Genomic DNA, 22,010 nt, shown 5'->3' with positions numbered 1-22,010 from the left:
CATTGATGTTTCTATCTCTCTCTCCCTCTTCTTTCCTCTCCCTGAAGTCAATAAAGGTATATTTAAAAAAAAAAAAAAAAGATCAGATGTGCATTTTAATTTGCATCTGATGAGTAGGGACCTTGAGCATCTTTTCATGTGTCTCTTAGCCATAGGTATGTCTTCTTTTTTTTTTTAATTTTTTTAAAAAATATATTTTTATTGATCTCAGAGAGGAAAAGAGAGGGAGAGAGAGAGAGAGAGAGAAACATCAATGATGAGAGAGTCATTGATCAAGCCCACAACCTGGGCGGTATGTCTTCTTTAGAGAACTGTCTATTCAGGTCCTCCGCTCCTTTTTTAAATTGGGTTGTTTGTCTTCTTGTTGTTGAGTTTTGTAAGTTCTTTATATATTTTGGAAATTAATCCCTTATCAGGTTGGTGAATATATTCTCCCATTCAGTGGGGTGACTTTTCATTTTGTTGATGGTTTCTTTTGCTGTGAAAAAGCTTATATCACCTCATGCCTGGCAGAATGGCTGTCATCAATAAATCAACAAACAGCTAGTGCTAGTGAAGATGTGGAGAAAAGGGAACCCTCATGCGCTGGTGGGAATGCAGACTGGTGCGGCCACTGTAGAAAACTATGGAGTTTCCTCAAAAAATTAAAAATGGGCCCTAGCTAGCGTGGCTCTGTTGGTTGGAGTGTTGTTCCAGAAAAGTGGCAGTTTTGGGTTTGATCTTGGTTAGGGTGTGTGTGAGAGGCAACTGACCGATGTTTCTCTTTCGCATCGATGTCTCTCTCTTCCTCTCTCTAAAAATCAATTAAAAAATTTTTTTAAAACATGGAACTACCTTTTGACCCAGTGGTCTCATTTCTGGAAATATATCCAAAGAAACTCTAAACACTAAAAGAATCCATGCACCCCTATGTTCACTGCAGCATTATTTACAGCAGCCAAGCTATGGAAGCAGCCCAAGTGCCCATCAGTAGATGAGCGGATATAAAAGCTGTGGGACATTTACACCATGAAATACTCCACGGCTGTAAAGAAGAAGGAACTCTTACCCTTTGCGACAGCATGGATGGGCCTGGAGATTATTATGCTAAGCGAAATAAACCAGTCAGAGAAAGACAAATACCATACGATCTCACTTATATGTGGAATCTAATCAACAAAATGATTTAAAAAACAAAATAGAAACAGAAGCATAGATACATAGAAGAGACTGACAGCTGTCGGGGGGGGGGCTAGCTGTCAGGGGCTGAGTGAAAAAGGTAAGGGGATTAAGAAAAAAAATATATATATATGGCACACAGACACAGACAACAGTGTGGTGATGGTCAGAGGGAAAGAGGGATGGGGAAAGATGGAAGTGGGCAAAGAGTGTGTGGGGGAGATGGGGACGGAAAGAAACTTGACTTTGGGTGATGGGTGCACGATGCGGTGTGCAAATTATATTTTATTGAGTTGTCCACTTGAAACCTGTATGGTCTTATTAACCAATGTCACCCCAATAAATTCAATAAAAAAAGATTCATTGCAAAAAAAAAGATCATACGGGCCTACACACATACATACATGTCCATTGCTATGGAGATACACATTTTGTGAAGAAAATAATAGAAAAGAATTGGGGATCAGAGCATGAGTGAGGGGCCCTTATGGAGAGGGTGGTCTGGAGAGATCTCGCTTAGAGGCCGGCTCTTTGCAAATGCATGGCAGTGAATTGAACCCCGTGATGGTCTGGGGAAGCCCTGTCCCGCAGAGAAACAGGAAAGGCTCCGGGAGGCCGAGCCCTCTGGGTGAAACGATCAGCAGGACCCGGCGCAGCTGGAGCAGGGGAGTGGAAGGGGCAGGCACAGGGGCGTGTGGCTCGGGGGGCCCTGGTGAGGGCTTCGCTGTTATTCTGGGTGTGACGAAGCCATTGCAGAGTTCTGACCGGGGAGTGATATGACCACACAACACCCTTGACCCTGTTCATGGCCCGGTGGACATTTCACTCTGGGGGTGAGAACAGAGGCAGGGAGACCAGTTAGGGACGACTGCGGTACTCTGGGGGAGACAGTTCACAGTGGGTTTCAGAGAACAGAGCCGAAGCCAGTGGCTGTGAGTTTACATGGAGGCGACTTTTGGCATAGAATGACTAGGATTTTTTTTTTAATATATCTTTATTGATTTCAGAGAGAGGAAGGGAGAGGGAGAGATAGAAACATCAGTGATGAGAGAGTCATTGATCGAGCCTGCAACCCGGGCATGTGCCCTGACCGGGAATTGAACTGCGATCTCCTGGATCCTAGGTCGATGCTGAACCACTGAGCCACACCGGCCGGGCATGAGTAGGATTTTTTAACACTTGAGGCTGACTGACAATATCGGGCTTCATGGGTAATAACTCCCTTCCATGCCATTGCTGAGACTGAGTCAGATCCCCAGTTCAGAGCTGGGAAGCCACAGGCCCCCAGGTCCCTCTGACCCCATGAGTCCCCTCTGTTGGACACAGTGCAGGTTTCGGTACCCACCATGGGACACAGGCCTGTGTCTCAGCTGCTGCAAACATCACACAGGGGATAAGAACAGAGCGACCTGGCTTCTAACTTGGCTTTGTGATTTGGAGCAAGTTTTGTCATTTCTCAGGGCCTTTGCTTTTATGCATAACAAATAAAGATTAATGGCCCCTAGAGGGTTGTTGTGAGGATGGAAAGATTAATCAGGTATACCTCTTACAACTTTATCAGACATAGAATTAACTCTCAACATTGGTTTTGTAAAACTCCTGAAAGGGGTGGTGAAATGTGTGAACAAGGTGTGGCTGGGCAATCAGTGAATCAAGAGTCACACCTCTGTCCCCAAGGCGGTCCCAATTGGAAGATCTCGTCCTAACAAATCACCCATGCTCATCTGAATTTCCTCACTGTGGTTTCCTGTTGTTTGACCTGCTTTGGTTTGGACCCCAGAACGGCCACACCTGTGTTGCTTCCCAGTCACCCGTGGACATCTCAGGGGACCTCTGTGCCAGACCAGCTTTCTTTACAACGTGGGCACACCCAGACCAGGAAACGACCGCCCTCTCTGGCGCATTAAAAGGCCGGGAGCCCTGGACAGCTACCTCTTGCCCTTGCATGCCGGTGGAGTCTAACCTTTGCCCATGGACGGAAGCGTTTCTTTGAACAAAGGTAACTTCTGCTGCTCAGAAACCACGTGGTGGGCAGCTCCTTTCACTGCTCTGTGTCTAGCCTTGAGGACCCTCTGGGGCAGAGGGGCCGGGGGTCTAAGGCCCAGGGCTTCAGAGGAGCTGGGGGACCTCTTACTCCCTCTCTAGGGATACCTTAGAATCAGGCACCTAGGTTCTGAAGCAGGGAGGGTGGTGAACTGGTTCTCACTGTGGGGAGTCTGTGGTCTTCTTGGGGAACTGTCCTGCTGCCCTAACCAGGAGCCCAGAGACAGATGTCCTCTGACAGTCAAAACACCTAGAGGAGCCTGGGGATGTCCATGGCAGGGTCCTCAGAGGTGCCTGCTTGGATGGGAATGGGGGGAGATGGGGTCAGACAGGTAGGCTTGCTGCTAGTTATTTGGATGTTTAAGCTTGAAGTCAGGCAAACTGGTGACTTATCAGCTGTGAGGGCTAAATGGAGATGAACACACACTCTCCCTTCCTTCTTCTAAACCCAGAAACTCATCCTAGAAGGTGCCTGGGGGGCTCTGGAATTTCCCTGCAATCCCAGATGTGCCGGGAGGCGAGCACCCAAGGCCGACCCCGCCTGGAGAGCAGGACCACGCAGTCACGACAGAGATGGGAGCTTCCACTTGGGGTTTTCTGGCCCAGAACACGCTCTTGCCACCCTCAGTCCCAAATGTGCAGCTGGGATCTCAGGGCAGCTTCCTTCGGACGACTTTTACACAAATTTCCGGGGGGTGGGGGTGGAAGGAGGCAGTGAGAAACATGTTTTTACTCCCTCCTTCCTTCACAACACCAGCTGCTGGCAACCTCCTTGCCGCCGTCTGATCTACTTTGTCTTTACAGAAAGCCTGGAAGCCAGCATGGCCACCACGCAAAGTAAGTCGCAAATTATAAACCAGCTTCTTGGCCTCCATTTGGCCTCATTAAGCACAATAGGGCACAAGGGCCCCTTTCATTTGCTCAGCTACAGATTTTTGCTAAAATACTCAGATCATGAAACTCGCACCGGAAAATCTCAGAGCACTTAATTTTTGTCTTATTATGTGTATTTAGGATTGTTCATTTATTTTGATCAAGAAGGCAAAGAAAAAAACAAACAACATACTGATGACCAAATTAAATATTTTTGGTGTTTGGTGTGGTTTTTTTTAGTACCCAGAGACTGTCAATCAGACAAGGGCAAGTCACTGCTACCTCTTCAAAATCTCGGGGGATCGTGAGTGCATGGAGAGCCTTTCAGATGCTTTGATCCACAAGCTAGCCCCTGCCTTGGGTCCCCTCTTTTCCTCCCTATCACTACTCTTCCTCAGAACAGTAAGCCTGCCCTGGGAGTACATAAGCCAGCAGAGTCACCCCCTAATCTGAGGGAGATATGTTTCCAGATCCTTAGCGGATGCCTGAATCTGCAGATAGCACTGAATCCTGTGTATATTATGCAGTTTCCTATACATAACATACCTTTTCACTTAAAGGAAGCAATTTAATGCTGTTTTTTGACATATCCGAATCACCAGCATCACTACTCTTGTCCTTTAGGGTCCTTATTAAGTAAAATAAGGGAGACTGGCACACGAGCACAGTGATAGCACAGGAGTCGATCGGATAACCCAGACGGTTATCAATTGCCTCGTGGGTGGGGAATGTATACGTCGAGGACGTGCCCGATGGAGGGATGATTCACATCCCAGCCGGGATGGAGTGGGGTGATGGGAGATTTCCTCACACTACTCAGAACGGTATGCTATTTAAATCTTCTGAATTATTTACTTCTGCAATTTTTCATTTAATATTTTTGGAACACCACTGACTGTGGGGAACTGAAATTGCAGGAAGTGAGACAGTGGGGGGGGGGGCAGGGGGGCAGTATTACAGGATGCGGCCGAGGTCCTGAAGTTTATAGTAACATCGTGTGAGTTTTGTGCTTTTTTTTCTGTCATCTGGCAGAGGTGCAAGAGCCAGTATGCCATAGTATTCGTGATTCTCAACAGATGGTGTGGTCCCTGAACGAAAACCTTTCTTTAATCGCAGTTTATTCCACCAACAGTGTCACACCTGGTGAGTCACAGTTGAAGCCACTGTTGCCTCTTAGAGAGACACCAGCTCCACCGGGGGTGGGGTTGAGCTCCTATGAGCCTGGCCGTGGCCTCTCCATCTTTGGGGCACCAGCTCAGTGTCTGTGGGAAGGGCAAGAAAGGGCAAAGGAAACCGGTACCTAGAAACGATGTGTGAGGAATGGATAGCTGTCCTTACCCAAAGAAAATGTCATGGATAAAAAGGGGTTGTCCATTCAAGTCAGCAGCAGACCTTCTCCTCGGAGTTTCTCTCCTTTAAATTTCATCCAGTGCTTCCCATGCCCTCAGATTAAACTCCTTCACCTTCCACCACCAAACTTGCACACTTTTCTCACTTGGCGTCCTCTCTTCTCATAATAGGAGACTATTTCTTCCCTCTCTCAAAAGTCAATCCATCCCATGTCAATCATGCCTCAGTGAAGCTGGAGGGAAAGTCAGTATAACTCAGCTCTTTCCCTTTCCCTAGGATTCAGTGTTTGATCCCATCTCTCTGTCCCCTGAATATCCCACCTTTGTCTGTCTACTGGGTCTTTCCTGTCACTGGCAAACATGCTCTGATATAGTATTTCCAAGCTTAATACTAAAAAGCTTCTCTCGATGCCTACATTTCATCCCTACTATTGCTCTGAACGTACCCTTCTATGTGCCAACCACAGCCAAATTCCGCCGAAGAGCTGACTACACTGCCGGCTCCGTTTCCCCTCCCGCTCGGGCTACATCAAACAGTCTGACGTCTAAACTGGTCTTCGACCAGGCCCCTCGCGCGCCTCTCTCCAAGGTCACCCAGCACGCTTCTCTGTGCCCACCCTTGTTCTGTAGCCACAGTCAGCATTTTGATAACTCGTCCTTTCTTGAACACTTTCCAACTTCTCTTTCTGCAAGGACATCCTCCTGTGGCCCACTGGCCCCGCTTCCATGTCCTTTCTGACTCCACTTTCTCTGTAAAATCCCCCAGTGCTGGGAATGCTCGGAGCTCAGTATGCAGGCACTCTCTAACCCCTGACCCATCGCTCCGGCATCTAGGCTTCCAAGCGGATGAATATTTTACCCAGGTCCCTTCGGTGTCCTCTCGGACACCTCTAACTTCGTCTGTCCCAGGCGCAACATGGATCTGACTTCTCAGAGCTGTTGACAAGCTCACTCTTCCCCATCTCCATTAGCGACACTGACATGACCCTGTTTGCTCGAGCCAGACGTGCTAGAGGAGAATCCTCGATTCCTCCTTTTCTTCAACCTCTAGCCAATCCATCAGCAAAGACTGAGGAGTCTAGGTGCACGTAGGCCTTATTTCTAAGGTGGTTACCATCTCTCACCTGGACCACAGCCACTTCTTCCTCACTGCCCTCCCGCCCCCTTCCTTTGTGCAGCCTCCCATTTGTCTTCCACTAAGCATTGTCACAAGTGACCTTCTTACTAGGCTAATTGAAGAGAATCATTTCCTTTTGTATTTGTGATTTGGGAGTGGGAGGTGGGGGGTAGGTGGGAGCAGGGAGAGCTCAGTCCACCAGTCTCTGAAGCCTTGAACGTAACAAGTCCCTTTCCACCCGTGGCCTCAACCATTCCTTTTCCTGCAACACTCTTCCTCCCAACCCCCTCCACCATCCTATCCCCATTGCCTCATTTACTAGCTTCCTCTTAGCTTCGAGGTCCTGGATTGACTTCACCTCTGCAGAGAGGTCTTTATTGATCTTTCTATCTAAAGTTGCTCTCTCTCCTACTGTCCCAGGCTTTGGTCACTTCCCCTAAAGCAGGTATTGCAATTTATGGTGGTTCTGGCCATTTCTCTGCTTACGTCTTTTCATCTCTTTTTTCATGGGGCAATGACAAAGTCTGCCTTGTCCTGAGTGGCCATTCGAGAAACTGTTGAGTGGATGAATTCCCTGCCCCTTATCCAGAAGGAACCCCCTACCAGGTTCCTGGGCTCAATTCGTTAGGAATTAAATTCAGCTGATAGTGACAGAAACCCCATGTGAGTGGGACTTACATAAGATCAAGTTTATTTCTTTCTCATGTGAAAGAAGGCTGAGCAGGCAGGCTGAGTCCAGTGTGGGGAGTCCATGGTGCCTTATCAACCTCAAGGTCACCTCAACCCTCACCTAGGTGTAGGAAGACACAGGGTATAAAGAAGGAACTCCTCCCAGCTGAGTCTGCTCCCCTTAAACGATATTCCTGGAAACCCCACACACCAATTCCACTTATAGCTCACAGGCTACAACTTAAGCATATGGTCAAAGTTAGCTGGAAGTGTGGTGGGGAATTTTGTTTTTATTTTGGGGAAGCTGGGTTCTGATAGTAAGGAAGAAAAAAGGAAATGGGTTTCAAATTATGATGGAGAATTTCTACCACCTGGCTCATTGGAGGAACCTTCTGGGGCAGGCCTGGCTGGGAGGAGTAACCGAATAATAGGCAGGACCAGCCTTTCTGCCGCCTGGAGCCTGACCCTTCTTTCCATTTGCCTATTTCCAGTCACTATTTGCTCAGTACCATGCACGGACCCAAAAGTCCATGATGAAAACAAAGGCATTCCAATATACATGGGAATCAAGGGCAAAGATCTCTGTCTGTTCTGTGCAGAAGCTGGGGGCAAGCCTACTTTGCAGCTTAAGGTGAGTGGTTGTGCAGAAAATGAGAGAAGTACTGTGACTTTTTGTTTCATTTAATATGTTTCTGAATAAAAATACCATTTTTTTTCAATCCTGGGTTATTCAGCGTAAGGAAACCTGACTTGGCTGGTCTCCAAATCAATACATGCTGCGTTTGGAATGGGTGTAACACTTATTTTAATGTCTGAGCATCCTCTGAACACCAGAAAGGGCACGCACAAGGATGTTTCAGGAAGGCCGAGACTGGCGGCTTTGCCATTCCTTGTCTTCTTTAAAAATATGTTTTTATTGATTTTTTTTTTTTTTAAGAGAGAGAGGAAGGGAGAGGGAGAGAGAGATAGAAACATCAACATCGATTGGCTGCCTCCTGCAACAGGCATGTGCTCTTACCGGGAATAGAACTGGTAACCTCCTGGGGCATGGGTCAGTCAACTGAGCCACACTGGCTGGGCCATTCCTCAACCTCTTTAACTGCCTCTCAGAAATCCTCTGAGATGTTGGGGTGCTCCCATGTAAGCAAAGGTCACCGCACACAGAGAAGAAAAGGGGAGATTGTTAGTCTGGATTCTGAGGACTTCATGTCTGTGGTTCCTGTACTGAAAAGTGTTTGTGGTCATGAAGCTCTTCCTTCTGTGATGGACGCTGCAATGTAGAAACCCACTGGAGACTGGGAATCTCGGGAGACTGGCCTGAACCTGTAGATAGGTGCGTAGCAGGAGCACCTATGAGACAATGAACCCCACTCTGTTCTGGGGGAAGATGGTGTTGTTACGAAGGATTAGAAGCACTTGGTGTTGTGGGACCCCAGAGGGAGCCGAGCTGTTGGGAACCAGAGCATCGCCTCCTCTGACACCTGGCATCCTCTGGTTGGCCTGTGTCCCTCCCCTTGGGGAAAGCAGTCACTCCCGAGGCTGAGTAGGTTTAGCTCCCTCCTCCCAAGTAATCCTCTTTTTCCCACCCCTAGGAGACAAATATAAAGAACCTGTACACCTCGGACAAAGCACAGGAGCCCTTCCTCTTCCTGCGCAACATAGAGGGCTCCACGTCCAGCTTCCAGTCCTTCACCTACCCCGGCTGGTTCATAGCCACTGCCTCCGAAGAGGGACAGCCCGTCACCCTCACCAATGAGAGGGGCAAAACTTACAACACTAACTTCTATTTCGATCCTGAGCAGCATATGCCGCCTGGGGTGGGGAGGCTGATTTCGAGACGGGAGATCAAGCAGCCAGAGGACCTCTAGGTCATCGTGGGAGACCACCGAGCGCCGGTGCCCATCCAAAGCCCACCTCATGCTCAGCACCCTCAACCACCTCGTCTAGACGTGCAGGGGCACACCGTGCCTCCCACTGGAACGCCATGCCAGTGGGGAACCAGAGAGCCACTTTTATTCTTTCCTGATCTTGTCCCTTTCAGAAAAAATATTATTTATTAATTTTATGCATGTGCATGATAAATGTTGTAATATGTACTCCCAAAGATAAATCTAAAGGATAAGATAAATGTGAAATAAAATTTTTACCCATCGATAATTATGAATTCTTAGTATCATTAGTTAATCTGATGGGGAGTATATACATTGGTTAACACTATTTAACAATATGCATGCGTATGAATCCATGTTTCAAAGAATCACTTCTGTCGGTTTGAAATTTTTTTCAGGCAACTTCTTGAAACTCATTGTAGTGTCCTTGTTTTTGCTTTCTAAAGTGGTTGGAAGTAGAAGGGCTGGCTGTGAGATTTTCTTGCTGTTACTCACATTTTTTTGAATTTTAGTAGAACCTTCAGTCCACAGTTTCTTTATTGGGATGCTCTTAAGCCCATTGTCCATTTTGTGAGGGTGACTTCAGCTGAAGCCTGTAATAAAATCTACATATTCACTTTACCAATCAATCACCTATACACTGCAATTTACTGTAATATCCTGGACATGAACGTATGACTGGCTCTTCCCTCACGTGACAAAGGCCCTTCTTTGCACGTGACAAGCAGGATCGTCAGGTTTTGCAATGCGTAACGATTGCTAAGTTAGAACTTCTCAGCCAGGCATAATCCGTCCTGACCTATCCTTCTGGCATTACTTCCTGTGGCTTCAGCACCCAGGATTGTTGGGGACAACCCTTGAACCTCACCTTACACCCTTCTAGCCTGCCTTTTCCTCAGTCATTGCTGTGCTTTGAGAAGTTGTAACCGCACCAACCATCCCTCTCTCCCTGTTCTGGGACACGTGGGGAAGGACACTTGCAGGGACCTGCTTGGCACTCACGCATGCGCAAACCTGGAAGTAAGAGGGAGCTGCTCCAGGGGAAACCTTCACCAGTGGGGGATGGGAGTGCGTGGGGAAATGCTACTGGTTCCATCGCTCGGGTGGACAATTCTGTGATGCATTCTATCTACGTGGTCCTCGGGGGATCCCAGCAGGACTGAGTCACAGTCCCCCATGGCAGGGCTGAGCCCAAGAACACATCTTTGCGTTGGCCCCCTCGTGTTCCTCCTTCAGTTTCCCCAGCCCCCACTCCTGCTCCTTGGGGTCACTTCTCATCCTTCTGCACGCAAGCCCTTGGCTCAGGCTCTGCTTTCTGGTGTAAACCGAGGCTGAGGCAGATTCAAGTGAGCTTCTTTTCTCTACCAGCCACTCCTAGCACATTGGCTTTCTTTCCTCCACACCCCCTCTCATGCACACATCTCAAACCCTCTCATCCCTGTGTGTCTCGCTTGCCCATGTCTCTAATATTCTGCATCTGTCTGAAGTGTTTAGAGGCCTCTCCTCATCTCATAGAGCCTCTGATCTCCTTTGAGGCCCATAGCATTTTGCCTTCTCATGTGACATTTCTCTTGCTACGCTTTGTGCTAGAGACTTTTCTCCTTGACCCCTTTGCTCTCTTCTCAACCAAACTCTAGGTACATAGAGAACAGAGATTGTGTCTCTTATGTCTATTTACTCCCTTAGTTGCCAACTATTGCCTCTTAAGTAACAGTTTCTCAAAAAGTACTTTAAATTTTTTTATTTTCAACAGATACTAACAATCTACCCTTCGATGTGGCTTTTCCAATTTATACTCCCAACAATACGTTTATCCTTCCCTGACCAAAACTTACTTTTAAATTAAAAACACTTGTTCATCCAGTGTACAAAGAATGATATCTTGTCGTTATTTTAATTTGTACGCCCTGGTTACTAGTAAGCTCAGCACATTCCAGTCTTAGCTTCTAGCTTCTCCACCTAAACCTCTCTTTGGAGCATCACCAAATGATGTCTGTTGCCAAATTCAATGGATGCTGTGCTGTCCTTATCTTAATCGGTGTTGGACACAGCCTGCCGCTCTGCCTCATTCTTACACTCACATCTAGGGGTTCTGTGGCTGGTCACCCCTAGTTTTCCCCAACCCCAGAGGCTTTTCTTCTCTGGCCCCTACTCCTGTGACGTCAAAAGTTGAAGTTCCTCAGGCCTCATCTCTGAGTTCTCTCCTCCTCTGTGCTGTCTCCCTGGATGACGTTACTTGTTCTCATGAATGGAACACTATCTAGATGGATGGCGACAACCAACTGGAACACCAATGTGTGTTGTCTCAGAGTGCTCAGAGCATACATGTTGAATATGCCCTAAGTAGTACTCTCGATCATTGCCCAACATGCCCACTCCCACACCTAGTTCCTCAAGACAGACACCTAAGACTCATCTTTGCTTGCTCTTTTCCCTAAAGCCCTACATTCAACCCATCAAGTTTTTCTCCAAAGAGCTTTACCTTCAAACTACACCTCAGCTCCACCCATCTCTCTCCAATATTCCTGCCACCCACCACTGCATGCAGGGCAACTGCCGTGGCTCACCAGTCTGTAAATTAGCATCCTGATTTGCTGATGCTTCCACTCACCCCTCCATCTATCTGTTCAATCCATTCTCCATAAGTCAGCCAGGACTATCTTCATAAATAGAAATTTAACTGTATCATTCCAATGCCTTGACTCCTCCAATGCTTCCATTTGCACTGAGGAGGAAATGCAAATTCCTTATCTCAGGTCACTATTCCCTCCATTGCTATCTTCAATTAGGCTAATCCATAAGTTTTTTGAACATGCCAAGTTGTTTATGGCCCCAGGACCTTTGCATAGGCCATACTCCCGTACATCCCTGTTACCCATATTGGCTTCTTTTCATTATCTGCCTTTCTGGCTTCTTCAACTTCTTCGTACGTTGCCTCCTCAAGAGGCCTTCTCTAACCACCATGTCTGAAGCAAGCTGCTTCCTCTACCTCCTGAAATTTCTATCTCCAGTTTTTGATTATTTCCTTCACATAATTTGTAATGACTTTATTTATTTGTCTTTATCTTTCTTTACTTCCCTCCCTATATTGTAAAGTCCCTGATTGCCAGGAAGTCGTGTGTGTCTAGTTCACTGTTATATCCCCAGCCCCTAGCACAGTGTCTCTGTTTAATAAATTCATGTTGAATTAATAATTGATTCATTAATAAATTGATAAGTGAATGAGTGGAGGATGAGGATCTGACCTTTTCCCCAGGCAGCCCACTTTCCTTAAGATTAGCTTCACTTGGAATAAAACCTACCTTCCTGTTCCCAAGTCTCAATGTCACAGAGAAGGGAGCTCCAGTGCCCACATAGTCCCTCAGTTTTGTGAAGACAGCTCTTGTGGCCCCTTTTTTATTTTATTTTTTGTTCATTCTCACCCAAGGATATTTTTTCCATTGATTATTATTAATTTTTAGAGAGAGAGAGAGAGAAACATTGATGTGAGAGAGACACATTGATCGGTTGCCTCTTGCATATGCCCCGACCAGGGCCAGGGATCCAACCTGCAACCCAGGTACGTGCCCTTGACTGGGAATGGAACCCGTGACCTTTTGGTGCGTGGGCCACTGCTCTAACCACTGAGAAACACTGGCCAAGGCTCTTGTGGCCCTCTTTAATGTCCTTTCTCCTCTGACAGAAGTTGCCAAAGAGGGAGGAGAGTGCCCCCCCCCCCCCGTACTCCCTTCTGTTACACACCTGGCCTTTTCTCCACCCTCACCCATCTGCTCAATGCAAGGAAGACCACACCTCCTGGTGCACACCTATTGGCCTTCCACTCTCAAATGTGCCACACCCTATGATAAATTATGTGGTCATCCTACTTTTTAAAATCTGGGGTTGTGTGGCCCAGCCACTCCTTACCTGCCTTCCGTAGGGAGCCGACTGAACTGGAGAAAGCATCTGTTCTGCCCTCCGTGACTTACATTTTCACAAGGCTCATCCTCATACAAGGAGGCTGTGACAGTCCCGAACTGCCTGTAACTGGGTGTGACTGTGAGTCTCATGGTCTTACTCTGTGTTTCATTTGTTTGCAGAAAAGAATCCACACTCTCAATATCATCTTTACCAGTAATAACCTTATCAGTAAGCAATAAAAATTAGACTTTGTCTTAATTATCAATTGGTTCATAACTCAAGTGGGAAAGATGGTGCTATTTATTACCCCCCTCTTAAACAACATGGCAAAAAAACGTTCTAGCCTCACTGCCAAGGTCATTGGTATCAAAGGATGTGCCACTCCAGACAGACCTTGCATTTGGGGCCAGCCTGAAATGACAACTGAGCACAGCAGCCCAGGAGCTCGGGTGAAGGAGGAGACTGAACATAAACAGGGCAGCCACGAGAATGTCAACCACTCATCTAGAACATCAAGATGTGCCTGGATCTGCTATCAGGGTCAACTGTCAAGGACCCATTACTGATTCTCACCTGTCCTCGCCCCATCAGCCTGAACCACCAGGAACAACTCTGAGGTTGGACAACACCAGATTGACTTATTGCAATGAGGGAAACCATCTCCCAGGAGCTGTGGGTGTCTCACCAGACTAAGGAAGAGAGTTATTGTCAGAATTGGGGCACAAGTAATGTTTAGGCCCAATTTAAGTGAGGCAGTGTTTCAATGGGCCCAAAGCAGAAGGGATGTGTGGAAAGGGAGTGTACCAGGCCCCAGTGTGACAGGACCCAGGTCTGTGTTCTTTGAAGGCACAAGGTGAGGCAGACATAGAAGGTTGTGTCCAGGCAGCTATCCAGAGCTCTGTGCCCAGGGTGGAATCGAGGCTGTTCTGTGTCCATGGGACTCACATCCTTCAGGCAAAAATGAATGTTTCTTTTTTGCTGATATAATTCAGACACCATATTTCTGATAGTCTGTGGATTTAAAGAAAAAAGTCTCGAAACTAAGAAAGCAGCAGTCGCTCAGAGGAAGGGGATGCTATGACCCTTGTCCTGGAGAGAACCTCTGTGTCCTGTAAATCTGCTGCTGGCTGTATCTGTGTCCCATTATTCCAGCTGGTGAATGGCTGGGTGGGTTTGCTCTCTCCCTGTCCACTGTGTCTGCCCAGTGGAGCTCCTCCTCATTCCTGAGTGAAGATGAAGCTCGGGACAGTCTATGAGGCCTCAGAGAGAGCATGTAGGGAAAGCAGACCCACCAGCAGTCCTGGGCTCCTTCTCAGCCTGTGTGACCAGGGAAAGGCCCTGAGGCCTTTCCAACCTTATCAGCTCCTCTGACTCAGCCACAGGGGCCGAAGGGACTGTTCTTTGATGGGCCAGGAGGCGAGCATCACAGAAGATGGGTGGGCCCACCTGCTTCGAACTCGCCGTGTTCCGGCCCTGGATCAGCATGACCTCCCTGTCCCACTCAGGACAGCAAGGGACAAGCAGAGATCAGTGTCTCCAGCCTGTCTGGTCCCAGAGGGTCCAAAGCCAGTATAGAGCCAAACTGCTTCGAAGCCCATCTTCTCTGTCTCCAGCCCTGCTGTGAGGAGCATGGTCCCAGCAATCGGCTGCCCCATGAAGAACACTGATCCCTTTGATGCCGGCACAGATCACAGGCACAGCAGTGAACTTGGGCTCAGGGACCCAGACCCTGGTGTGGATCAGGGTCTCTGGCTCCTGTGGACATGGCCCCCTGTACTCTGACTGGCTCAGGCTTGGCTTCTGAGCCCTTAGCCACTAAAGTACTCGGAGATTTTTCTCTTTAGAAAGCCCGTTTCTGGTGGGGGTCTGGGTGGGATACTGACAACGCAGCACAGGTCAGACAGCTTAGAGCTACTCAAGGGAATAGAATCCCAGAACAGCAAAACCAAAGATATGAAATGACAGGAACATTTTGTGGGGACGTCCTAAGTCAGGCCCTAGACCCTGCGCTCTCTGATATGGCAGCTGCCGGGGGTCGGGTGGTGCTTCGGAGGCTGAATGAGGGCATTCTGGTGAAGGGCACCTGTTGATTGTGGCTCCTCAGAGCCCAGGACCGGCCACCACTGCGACCTCCTGGTCCTTGAAGGTGGACTCAGAGCCCTCAGCTGGGAATCCAGAAGAGAGAGGCTTGTCCTCCGGGGTGGAAGCCTGGATTACAGCTTTCCCCAATTCCCAGGGCCTGGAAAGTGTGGGGTGTCCTGGAGGTTTATGAAGACGGAGACTCCAGCATTTCCTCCTCCAGCAGAGATTAAGTGGACTGTGGGTAACATCCTGGGAGCAGTTAATGGAGATGCCCACCCCACTCTGAGTTCAGATATACTCATGGTGGGTGGGAGATAATGTTGGAGGCTCTGGTGACTCCACGTCGAGAAGCCCGAGGTGGGCAGAAGGCTCAGAGTTTTGCACCAAGGGATCAGTGGGTCAAGTAATGAGATATTCAGCCCTGAAAGAGTTTGGGCATGAGGCAGGTCCCTCTGTGGTGCTTGGTGATGAGAGAGACAGGGTGACACTGGTGGTCACACTCTGCTGAACAGCTACACACCCACCTCCTGAAATCAGAGAGACCAGCATGTCCCAGGGAGTGTGGACCTTCACCCTCCCCCCCCAAGTGAAGCCAGTGTCCCAACAAGAACTCTGCCTTTCCTATCCTCGCTTTTTGTCCCCAACATCTTGACCTCAGGCCTGGTAACAAGATGGGGACACCTTCCTCAGAGCCAAAACATCATCCCCCGAGCCCGACTCGCCCACCATTCCGAGAAAAATAGCACTTTGGGACGTTGTTAGGGGACCTGACAGATGCCCAGGGGGAAAGGGGAGTGAAGACAGCACAGTCTAAAGTCGTGACTGCAGAAAAGGAAAATAATTTTTTTAAAAAAATATATCTTTATTGATTTCAGAGAGAGGAAAGGAGAGGGAGAGAGGAAGATAGAAACATCAATAATTTGAGAGTCACAGCCCACAACCAGGGCATGTGCCCTGACCGGGAATCAAACCCCAATCGCCTGGATCCTAGGTCGACGCTCAACCGCTGAGCCACACCCGGCCGGGCAGGAAAATAATTGTTGATATTTATACCTAGAAGATCTGATTGTTCTTGCAAATAGGTTAGAAAGGAAATAGACCAAGAAGAAGAAAAACCCGGGGGTCGCAGGAAGGGGCCTTAGCCGTGGGATGCCTGGCGGTTCCTTTCCTGAAGGGACCTGAGGACTGGGCTAAAGGAAGGGAAATGGTGGCCTCGGGGGCCCAGGAACTCGGGGAAGGGGCCGCAGGGCTCTGTTTGTAGTTTTGCATTTTTTAATTCTATCGGACTTTAAAGCAATTTTGCACATGTCACTGTGATGAAAAGGAAGATGAACTAAAATAGTCTGATTCTGGGCCCTTGTTTTCTCATCTACAACATCAAGTCTCCCTTAAGGAGATACACAGGAAATCAGGAGGGTTTATCCAAATCACAGACCACGGCCCCTTCCCCCTTTGCCTCTCACAGAGGAAAACCAAGCATCTGCGGCTGCACTTGAGGGCTTCAAGCTCATTCTTTATGCCCAGGTTGGAGGTTCTGCCCCAATCCCAGTCCTTCCTGGTGACAAATGAGGGGTAGCTCAATGGCGAGGGGTAGCTCCATCTCCCGCCCCCAGAGGAGTCCATTTCTGTGGGTACCCAGGTAGGTCACTGTGGGCCCTTCAGAGGCCCTGAGCCATAGCATGAGTAAGCTCTTGATCCTGCCCCGAGTGCCCCATCCTGACTCCTCAGAGCCGAGAACCCAGAAGACTTTCCTCTCCTGCTTTAGAGAGAGGTGGATGGCGTGGGAGGCCCAGCCTTGGTGAGTCAATCAGAGGAGGCTAGTCTGGGCCACAAAACCTAGGGCTGCACAGCCTGTGCAGATGCCTGCCTTGCCTGTCTTTCTGAGCACTATGCCCAGTGCCTTGTGGATCCTGAGGTTTAAGTCAAAAGTATTGGTGGGAACAAGTATTGCTCCCCCTAGTCCTCTAGAGGGTTTTTACCGGCAGCTTTGGGTAGGTCCCTCACCTGCAAGCACTGCTCAGGACTCTGGTGATTTTGCAGTGGGGACCCTCTGTAGACCTGGGTTCTCTCCCATGTAGATGCCCCCTCGCCGCACTCTGTCCTGTGATCTCTAACTGCCTTTATCTCTGTGGACTCTCAGCTCCATCTCCTGTACTCGGAGAGAATGCTGGGCCCTGCCTGGGTCTCCCCTTCAAAGCTGGGTAATTATTGGGATCACCATCCTTTCCTGGTTGATGCTTGTGCTTTCAAACCATTGTTTCACAGGTTTTATCTTCTTTATTTTTTTTAGCTGATTCAGATAGGAAGTTGAATTTGGTTCTTGTGACCGAATCTTTCTGGAAGCAGATACAGAAGCCAGTTTGCACGTACAGGAGTCTCAGATTAGCCTCTGTGTGATGCGGTACACACCAGGCCCTCAGTGTGCCTGATGAACTAGTCTCCTTAGGATTTTACTGTGTGGCTGCAGAGATAATTTACATGCAGATGAAGCCGTTACCAGAAATACCAGATCAAAGTTAGGATGCAAGTGAGGAGGTTGTTGGTGGCTCTGGCCCTGCCTTCAGTGACTCACCAGGTAGAAACTGTCTGTGGGCGTGACACACGGGAGTCTCACCCTACCTTGTGGGTTATCCACACAGCTCCCCATCCCAGCTTATAGGACTGGCCCTCCCCCAGACCCCCACCCCAAAAGATGCCATGGTACTAAGCAAACACATCCCTGCCTGAGCCCTCAGCCGCAGTGCCCCGACACATAGCCTCCCTGTAATTTCACAAGGATTCCATGTTTCTCAAATGTGCTGTGAGCACAGTGGAACCTCCACTCTGTCGCTTCCCACAGCGACCCTTGGATGTGGCTGGAGTTGGGGTAGGAAGTCCCTGTCTGCTCAAGGCTCCCTGATTCCCTGGAGGCCACGTGTTGGTGCATCACTGTCACCTCTCCCGTGCTGGATGCTCTGGGCCACCAAAGTCACCGCAAGGAGCGGAGAATTCTCTGCGCCCTGAGGTGTGCCACTCTCTGTATTGGTGGAGCCTGTGTCTCTGGCCAAACTCTGTTGGTTCCCATGGTCTTTTCTGAAGTCTATTCTTCTCAAGGAGCCATGGTCCTTCCTGCAGGCAGGCTCCTGGCAGGGAGATCCCGGCCCGGCTCTGCCCTCTGCTGCTTGAACCTGTAAGCTTTGCATGGTGCATTTGCTCACAGTGAGGAGTGGGGTGAGCCAGTGTGGAATTTAACTGCCAGGGCACCAACGCCAGCTCCATCTCTGACTCATTTGTATCTTGGGAGACTTGCCCTCTCCAAGCCTCCTTCTGTCTTATCAGTGACATGGGACGAAAAGAGCATGGACCTCGCAGGTCTGTGGCACAATGTGGGCACCACTTTCAGGAGAGTGGCTGGGGGTGAGCATGCAGCACATGTTAACCTGCCCCGTGAGTAATCTGAAGCCCAGAGCACCTGCCTCGGTCCTGCAGCCAGCCGAGCCCGCCTCCTCCCTCTCGGGGTCAGGTGAGGCATGTCAGCCAGTGCTTGGTCTTGACCCAACCTCAGATTATGTTCAGATTAGGTCAGTGCAAACCTGGCCTCTGCCACATTCTCAGTCCTCTTGTGACACCTGGGAGGAGTGCAGGAGGAGGGGACACACGGGCGCAGGGAGCAGGTGTCTGTGGGTTTGTGCTAAGTCAGCACCCTGCTCTTTGCCGCCTCTGACTCATCTTGTCTTTGTGACATCTCAGCTTGTGGGACATTACTGTCCTGTTTAGGGAGAAACAAAAACAAGGCAAGATCAATCATCAAATCAGAGAGAGGAAGCAAGTTTCCCAAGGCCACGCAACTGATGGTGATGATGACGATGATGTAGTTGACATTTAAGCTCCTACTATGTGCCATTTATTGACTCAATCTTAACAACCACCCCTGAGGAAGTACTATTTTGGCCCCCATTTTACAGATAACTGCAAAACACAGAAAGGCTAAATAACTTGACCAAAGACACAGGCTAATAAGTGACAGTTTTAGGACGTGAAACAGGACAGTCTTGACCAGCATTCAGCAAGTCTTTTCTTTAAAGGGCCGTGTACTAACTATCTTAAGCTTTGCAAATGATGCAGTTTCTGTCACAAACATCAACTCTGCCATTGTTACGCCCAACGCAGCCATAGACTGTAAGCAAATGTGCTGAGCTGTGCTCCAATGAAACTTCATTTATAAAATGAAGAGTGGGCCTGTCTTAGCTTACAGGCCCAGTGTGTGCACCCATGGTCTTAATTCTACACTAAGAAGATGAGAACCCAGAAGCATCAAAGCTGTCTGAGAAATAAAATCACAATTGTGAATAAAATGTTGGCAATTCTCGGTCCTTGTCAGTGTGATACAAAGTACAGTTCATTCAGTGTCGATGCAACATTATTTATTGAAGATGACTGTACACCAGGTGCCACCTTCCATGAATAAAACAGACACGACACCTCCTGCCAAGTCCCCATGTGAGCTTATCTTCCAGCAGGGACAGGCTGGGGAGCTGCTGAATAATATTTATCACGTATACACACAATGCACAGCTGAGCTATACAATATGCTAAGAGTGGCGAGAGCCCTGGAGAGAAGTAGACCACAGTAAGGGATGTGGGAGCAAGGAGAGAGGCAGAGGATGGCCATGAGAAGGTGAGGTTTTAGCCAAGACTTTAAGGAGGTAAAGAGGTGAGCCATGTAGGTATCTTGGGGAAGAGCTCTCCAGGCAGAGGGAACAGCCAGTGCAAAGGCTCTGCAGTGGCCGCAGGAAGCCTTTGTGCGCACAGTTGGAGAAAGGATATGGCCAAGAGCAAATGGGAGCCTGATTTTGTGGGCCTCGAAGCAGGGTGAAGACATGCCTTTTACTCTCAGAGACACGCGGAGCCAAGGGGTGATGGAATTGACTCAGGGTGAGAGAGGGTCTATCTGACTGCTGTGTTGGATCTTGGGGTCCATAGCTTTAACTTAGGTTTCCTGGATTTGGTCCTGACTCTGATGCTAATTAATGGTCTTACTAATGACGCAACATAATTAATCTTTCTGTGCTTGGTTTCCATACCCACAAAAGAGATAATCGTGGTGTTTACCACATAGGGCAGTTATAAGAATAAAATGAGAAAATTCAGGCAAACCACTAAACATAGTTCTTGGGACATAGTGAACACCACCAGAATACTGGTTATGTTAATTATTGTTAAATTTACCTTCTTAATAAAAATGACTGTTTTGCTATAATGAGCTATTTGTGAATGTGTGGACAGGCGGGCTGTGCGAGTCCTCACCTCCTCAGCAAGATCAGGCGCCACCTCACCTCCAGGACCTGCCACTTTCAAAGGCTGACAAGAGGTCACTGTGGGTACATTACCCCCTGCAGGCTGGGACTGCTGCTGGGTATCTCCGCAGTCACATAAAGTCCATGAGAACTGAGCTGTCTCCCAAGAAGGGAGGGTGCCCACTGAAGGCTGTGGAGAATGAAGAAGCCCCAGAGGAGAAAGTGCCAAGAGTGGTGACAAGGTGTGCTAGTTACTGCTAGTTAGCTGTTGCTGTGTAACAAACATCACAGAACTTAGCAGCTCAAAACAGTAAACTAGTATTGTTTCACTGGTTCTCAGAATCAGGCATCAGAGCAGTGGCATTAAGTGGGTGTCTAGTTCAGGGTGTCTCATGAAGCTGCAGATGTGAGTCAGGCCTGCACATCTGAGGCTTGATTGGGGCTGGAGGTGGGCCTGTGTCTAAGATTGCTCCCTCCCATGCTGTTGGAAGAGGCCGCAGCTCCTCTCTGTGTGGGCCTTTCCACAGGCTGACTGAATGTCCTGAGGACATGGCAGCCGGCTTCCCCCAGGTAAGTGACCCCAGAAAGATCCAGCAGGAGGCTGCAGCGCCTTTTGTGATCTGGCCTTAGAGGTGGCACTCAGGCCGCTCTACCACATAGCAAGCTCTTCAGAAGCAAGTTGTCAACTTCAGCCTACACTCAAGGGAAGGGACTCAAGCTCCACCTCTTGAAGGTGGAGTATCCAAGAATTTGTGGACATACTTTAAAACTACCACACAGGGTGTGTGAATTTGGGGCACAATAACATTGTCTTAGGTAATGTCAGTTGAATTATCTGAAAGCCTAAACCATGACTGGCATACAAACACATAGCCAGCACTGTCAAAGATTTATCATTATTAATAAGTGAAAGGTGATAAAGTTGATTTAAAAGATAAGTCAGGAACCGAGGCGAGAGATGTGGAATAGTTTGGCTAACTTAGATTTAAATAAACTGGTTAATGAATTGCAAGGCAGTAAAACCGCACCCTTTGGGGCTATCTTTTCTATCAGGCAGCAGTAATTTCCAAATTATCAATCTTCCAGTGAAGCTGGAATCAAAGTTCACTGTCTGGTATCTAATCCAAAGTATTAGGAAGTCAAACAAAGGCGCGTGCTCCCTAGGGAGCTGGATAATTTCTGGCGGGGCTGTCTGACGAGGCTCCAGCCCCACACTGAAGGCACATGCAGCCATCATTTTGTTTTATTTCCAAGTTTGGAGAAATTTTCTTAACAAGGGGTTGGTTTTACCTTCCTCGCTTCCACCTTCTTGCTCATGCATAAGTTTATATCTGTCTCCAGGAAGGCGCATAGCAGTGTAGGGGGTGCTGGGGAGACCTGCGGGCACCCTCCGTGAGCTCCCTCTGCCTGGGGCACACAGCGCAATCCACTGGGGTCAGGGGTTCAGAGAAGGCAAACTGGGCAGATGGCATTTTACCCTTTTAGGTGAAATAACATCCACTTCTCTATAGTCACTTTGCAAATAAAAGCCTGCTTGCTGAAGCTCACTTTTCCTATAGACCAACTCCTTCAGGAATTTCTTTCCGGCTTTGCCTGTTTTGCAACTGTTTCAGAGTCATTTTTATTTGGTCGGCTATGGTCAACTTAATAATTT

This window comes from Miniopterus schreibersii (genome assembly GCF_964146895.1).
Source record: "Miniopterus schreibersii genome assembly, chromosome: 13".
NCBI classification, from domain to species: domain Eukaryota; kingdom Metazoa; phylum Chordata; class Mammalia; order Chiroptera; family Miniopteridae; genus Miniopterus; species Miniopterus schreibersii.
This window is presented reverse-complemented; position numbering follows the sequence as displayed.